Genomic DNA, 6,108 nt, shown 5'->3' with positions numbered 1-6,108 from the left:
ACCATCAAAAACTCAGGACTGGATTTGCCACAGTCTTTTACTGTGAGGTAATGAGAGGAACCTCTATGAAGTGAGTGCCTAAATGCCAGATGACAAGCAAGCAGAGTTTTTCCAGTTGCTCGGGCTGACAGTCTGGTACAAAGGCGAGCAGGCTCATGTCAAAAGCTGCATTTGGGCACATTTAAATGGCTCACCATGAGAGCTGGGAACCAGGTGTGCTGCCTGTCTCAGAGAGGCAGGATGCTGCCAGTGACTGATTAGTAGTCTCTACAATGTCCAATTTGGGAAAAATACAAGCTAGCAAGTGATTCCTGGAAGTTTCTGAACCCAAAATCCTGGATAGCAATGTGGTGTTGGTATGAGTAACTGCGGAAGGATTCAGACCCAGCTTGTGGTTCAGATTAAGAAGTACCAGAGCAAGTCAGTGGCTTTGAAACAGCTGTAGGTTTCTTCTTAGCTAGGTGAGTCTCTAGCACAAAATCAGAGCAAGGCAAAGGCTATTCTCATTTGTTTTTCCTGCCAAGGGAGACAACCAATAAGCACAAATCACTGCAACAGAGCATCTTGCCAGTCAGGTCCTCTTTTGAATGCGCAGGCCCAGCGCAGTTAAAAGGGATAGGAAGATGGAGCTGTCTCTGTGTGTGTGAGACTGCAGTCACTGGAAAGCTGGGGCAGGATTTTTATCCCTTTCAGCTGTCTGAGCTATTACGCTTTTTCAGGGTAAGTTAGGTTAAGTTCCCTCTTGGGAAAGCAAGAAATGTGCTGGCATCCAGGGTTGAAATGAGGAGAGCTGGGGCTGGTCCCCTTCTGCTGCACGAGGACCAGTTTCCCAGAGCTTTGCCTCCCTGCTGGCTAACCTGCCTCCTGTTTTGGCCACTTTTACCATCATGGTAAAGAGAGGATGCTGTGGTGTTGTGTGGAGTTATTCAATGCAAAACCTGTGCTCTTCCTGAGATTTCCTGTCTTGGAAAGCAATGAGGAGTCCTTAGAGTGAAGTGTAGCCATAGGTATGGCATCCTTGTGGTGTTTTCTATGAGATGACGGCTGTGAAGGGGAGGAACTGGAGAGACAAGCTATATTTCTCCATGTGTATGAGTAGCAGGTAGATCTCAGTCCTCACTTCTCCATTTTTTATTTTCTTTAGAGTACATCGGGTTTTATATAGTGTTGGTCACAGTGGCCATGACAGGAGACTTGACTTAGGCAGCAGGCTAATTTTTGCTAATAGGAATTATGGGTGTTTCTGTTAGATCATTAGACACTTATTATTTATTCTCAGCTCATTCTCTGGATTCAAGCCAGGAAGCTACTTTGTCCATATTCCCTTCTCCCTTCTCTCAGTCTTTCTCCCTCTTCATGTGCAGTGACCACGTTCCAGTGAGAACTGAAGCAATTTCCTGGCCCCTCCCACGTGTCCTGCATCCCTTTTGCATCCTTAGAGAGGAATCTGATCCACTGTTTGGGAAAGACTGACTTAAGCACCTGAATAGAGTCAGATATGTTTCCTATCATGTCTGCTAATTAAATTGTAATGCTCGTTACCACAGGATGCTGTGGAGGGCAAAAGCATAAGTGGGTTGAAAAAGATGAGACGAGTTCACAATGAACAGAGAGTGGATAGGAAACACGATGGTCTAGATGTAACCTCTGGCTCTCTACACTACGAATTGCCAGATGCAAGGAGAGTGCAGAAGGGAACAGTCACTGTAAATGCAGTGGACAAAGACTGCTGCCCGTCACCAGGGATAACATCCTGGGATAGAAGGACCATGGGTCTAATCTATTCCTGTGTTCTCCCAGCACATAGCTTGCTAAAACCGCAATTCACTTTCTTCTCAGTAAAATAAAGAGGGAAGAACAGAGCTTATGGAATAGTGTTTATTGGGCATTTTGGTTCCAGAATGATAACCAGAGTAGAGATTTCAGCCTGCTCTCACAGGTATTAATGGATTAACATAGGAAGCTGCAAGAATTGCATTGTGTGAAGCCTTACTGGCAAAGTGGTGTGAGAGGATGAAGCCATTTGGGGCTCAGGGCTCTGGCTGGGACCAGAAGATGAAATAATTCCACTCTCTCATTCAGTCTTCGTGTCCTGTTCATTCTGGTTTGGGCTGCATTATGAAATGGAGGTGCTGATCTTCTACTTAGCCCGGAGCTGCAGTTAATGGAAATATCTGTATTCTGTGTATTGGGGTATTTGAAAGTTTCCAGGTGGAAGGACCTCCAGGTTTATTAAATTGCCCTAATGCCCTAAAATTGTTCCTAATGGGAACAAGAGGAATAAAGATTCCTAGGATGTCAGCACCTCATCACTGACTCTTCACCCATTTCTCTTGGGAGGTGGAATTAGATGCAGGGACATGGTCACTGAATAAATGGACAAGGGGCTGAGAGACAGGTCCCCGAGGTACAGCTAGGAAGGCTATTTCAAAGAGGAGCATCTGCTGCAAGAGAGGGGTTTTTTAACAGTAGAGGAGAGGTTACATTGGCAAAGGAAGTAAAGCCTGATCTAGGGAAGAGGAAGAGGGCAGGAGAGTACAGAGAATGTTCGAACAAAAGATGTGAAGTCCCTGCAGTATATGTAAGGCTATAGTGAAAATCCTTTACCCAGATCTTTCTTTCCTGTGTAACACCATCGGGGGTTCCTCATTTGGGAAAAGCAGACTGAATCTCTGAATGATCCTAGAAGTCTTCCTAAGTTTGCTTCTCCTGCAATATCCTGTTTCTTCAGCAAGAAAACAAAGACTAAACTCCCTCTTGGGGAAGTCCATGAGGGCCATATCTGGAGCTGACTGTGTCCCGTGGCTCCACAGGGGTTGCTGGAGAGAACAGGGCTGCCCAGCCAGCAGCCCTGTTCTCTACCAGCCTCCTGGTTCCTCGGCAGGGAGAGCAGCTCCCATGAGGTCCTGGCTGACACCCCATTGCCAGCTCCCGCTGTCAGGGGGATGCACAACAGGAGGTAGATACAACATGACCACGTCACTGTTCCTGACAGACACTGAGTACCCCCTCTGTGCCATAGAAATAGGGGGCACAAGCTGAACCCAGACCAGGAATGTGCTCTGTAGCTGGGAAAAGGGCTTCAGGCTTCTCAGACTCAAGGTGTGAAACAAGTGTATGCCTTAAAATGCACATCTATGTTTAAGCCTGGAGCTCTGTGTTTATGGAGTGTTAGGGCAAATGTTCTGACATTTGTCTGTGGGTTTCTATTGATCTTGAAATCACGCCAAGTTTGAAATGATATCTTTCCAGCTCTCCTTACTTCTTCACCATATACAGGGATTGATGCTGGTGTGCGCACATGCACACTACTTAGATTACATGAAGAGCTGGTGACGAGGAGTGATGTTATGGTCCTATAAGCACACGCGCCTGCGTGCACACACAAAATGGCTTCACTTCCACATTATCTCCTGCAGTTTTCCCTGCACCCTGTCTGTAACCTAATCAAACAGGCTGAGCAGCTGGTGAGTGGGCGCCTTGCCTGTCAAAGACATGGGTATGAATATCAGCAGTCAACAAGCCATCACATTAGCTATTGGCACAAAATGTAATCAGTGAGGGTAGACGCCCCTCCCAAAAATAAACCCATTGCTGTCCACAGAAGCCACATGAACCCGTGGTTGACTGAAATAGTTTGGGAAAAGAAAGAAGTTGAAGAGTGGCTTGGCTGAAAGTAATATATGCAGGATGTTGCAATGGGTGAAAGGAAGCGGTGTTTTAGAAGTCTTCTAGCTCTTCATGTGAGGGTTTCTGTCTGATCTCCAGTCAAAAATAGTTTATCTGCACTGGTCATACCTCTATGGAGTTGGTCAGGTAGCACAAATACTAGCAGATCTTTCTGGGTTGTCTTCTGATTTTGCCAAAGATTTGAATGTACTCATGAATGGAACAAGACAGAAAATGGGGGGTTTCTTCCTACAAAAATCTTACAGATGCCCAAAATGTCACTCCAGCCTCAAACATAACAGACACCAAGCCCTGAAAGTATAATTATTTATGTAAAATGGAGCATCTAGAGAAACCAAGCGCCGGGTACTTAAATCACTCAGCAGAGGGCTGAGGAAGGAAAAGGAAAGGCTGGGATTCAGGCCACCAACACAAGGGTGGGCCTGGCCCAAAATCTGTTTGGTCTTTCTTGCATGGAAGAAAGATCAGATTTGTCAGAGCTGTTAGCTCTGTTTGGTCCCTGCTCAGAGACATTTCCAGTCCAAGGCTAAGCTCAATTCTCAAAATTCCCAATTGTTGCCTGGCTGAAGGGAAATGTGGCTCTAATCGGCCTGTCCTCTTTCACCAGTCCTGGGTGAAATCCGTCCTGGCCATGGATTGAATTGCTGGTGAAATCTGAAGGGACCCTCTGCACCTACGAGGTGAGCACAGAAGCAACAGTGGGAAATGGAAAAACTCGCACTGACTTTACTGAGCTTTGGATCTGGGCTTGAAGAACAATTTTTTTTTTTTTCAGATGTTCTCACTGTCTTCTGAATGGTTTATTTCAATTTCTATTTAAGGCCCAATAGCTGATGGCACCAAAATTCAGGGTGAAGTATTTGGGGTGTAATGAAGGAGCAGGGTTGCTGCCATGCCCTTCCCATGGACGTTTGGATTAATCTTTGTCTCTTACAAAAATCAACTGGAAACAAAGCTCCCTCCCCTGTGGCACTGACCTATGCAGAGCAGGCCAGTTCAGGGCTGTTTTGTGTGTTTGCTTTTTTAGGATCAGAGCCTTTCTTTTTTTCCTGCTTCTGCGTGCAGAGCTTCCCCTCAGTGACAGGAGGTGCGTATGTGGAGCAGGGACACCTGCCTTCACCGGCGTGGCAGGCAACTTGTGAAGGTGACCTCTTCAGAAGCGTCTTTGTGGACCCTCCCAGAATGGGGGCTGACTCAGCCCAGGAGTTTGGGCTTGTGTTCAGGCTCAGCCCTCGGTAAGCATGGAGTTACAAATGGCTGGATAAAAGCTGAGTGCATTGTTTTGCACTGTGACAGGCTGAGGTGAAGGGAACTAAGGAGTTGCTCCAGACAGTGTCACAGAGATGTGATTCCTGCAGTCCTGCTACATAGCCCCTTTCATGGCAGTGTTCTTTTAGGGTCCTTTAATCTGGTTATTCTGCTTGGCTGAAGTCCTTTAGCTGCCAAACGTGCAGCGCTGAGGCTGTGGTGCTGTGAGAGGATCCTGTGCCTGATTGTTCCTACATTTGAACTGGGATAAGATCACCAACACCTGTCAAATCTCCACCGCTGTCAGATTATTCACAGCAACTACATTGTTAGGTGGATTTTATTGTTGTTTATGGACATTTCAGAACCTGATCTGGGTTTAGCAAATGGCTCTGATATTCCTGGATGTTTGGCCAAACACATTTTTGCCAGCAATGGCTTCTAGACTCGTCTCTCACTTTCTGTGATGCCTGTAGGAAAATTTGGGCAGCCACAGGATATGGCTCTTGTTGATACTGATGCTTGAGCCTGAGAGCCTGCTCTGTTCAAATGCCCTCCAGTAGTACTGGCAAGCTGAGGGCTGTTGCACACATTACAGCATGGGGTTTCCTCCCTTTTCAAGTGATAACCATGCATAAGTGGGTACACGCTGTGGCATACAGCAGTATGCAGTCACAGAGCAGTGAGGCCTGGTCCGTAGCATGTTCCTATGCTTAAATGTTGAAGCGTTATGAAGAGAATGCAGAGTTCAAAATAAATTGAATTAGGCTTTTAGTTCTTGTTCATTTCTGGAAAATCTGAAGTATGTTAAATGGTGTTAATACTGTGCCTGTATTGCACTTGCTGTTTAAATCGGCTTTATGGATTGAGCCTCTTAACATGGAGTTAGGATAGATTAGCAGCGTTGTCACCCATTTTACAGACAAGGAAAGAGAAACACAGCAGCATACCCATTATCATGCAAGATCGAGAAGTCAAAGCCAGGTCTTCTGCTTCCTTGATGCTGTGCCACACAAAGCTGTCACTGAGTTCAGTTTATTAATTCAGAAGCAAAAGAACAGTGTGCTACTAATAACGTGGTTACATGAGGGATACCAACATGCTGTGTTAGATTTTGTGATGGATGGATTCCCGTTTTAATCATCTTTTATAGCCCCAACATATACAGTA

This window comes from Pygoscelis adeliae, unplaced genomic scaffold, assembly GCF_000699105.1.
Source record: "Pygoscelis adeliae isolate BGI_AS28 unplaced genomic scaffold, ASM69910v1 Scaffold14, whole genome shotgun sequence".
Taxonomy (NCBI): Eukaryota; Metazoa; Chordata; class Aves; order Sphenisciformes; family Spheniscidae; genus Pygoscelis; species Pygoscelis adeliae.
Note: the sequence above shows the minus strand (reverse complement) of the source record.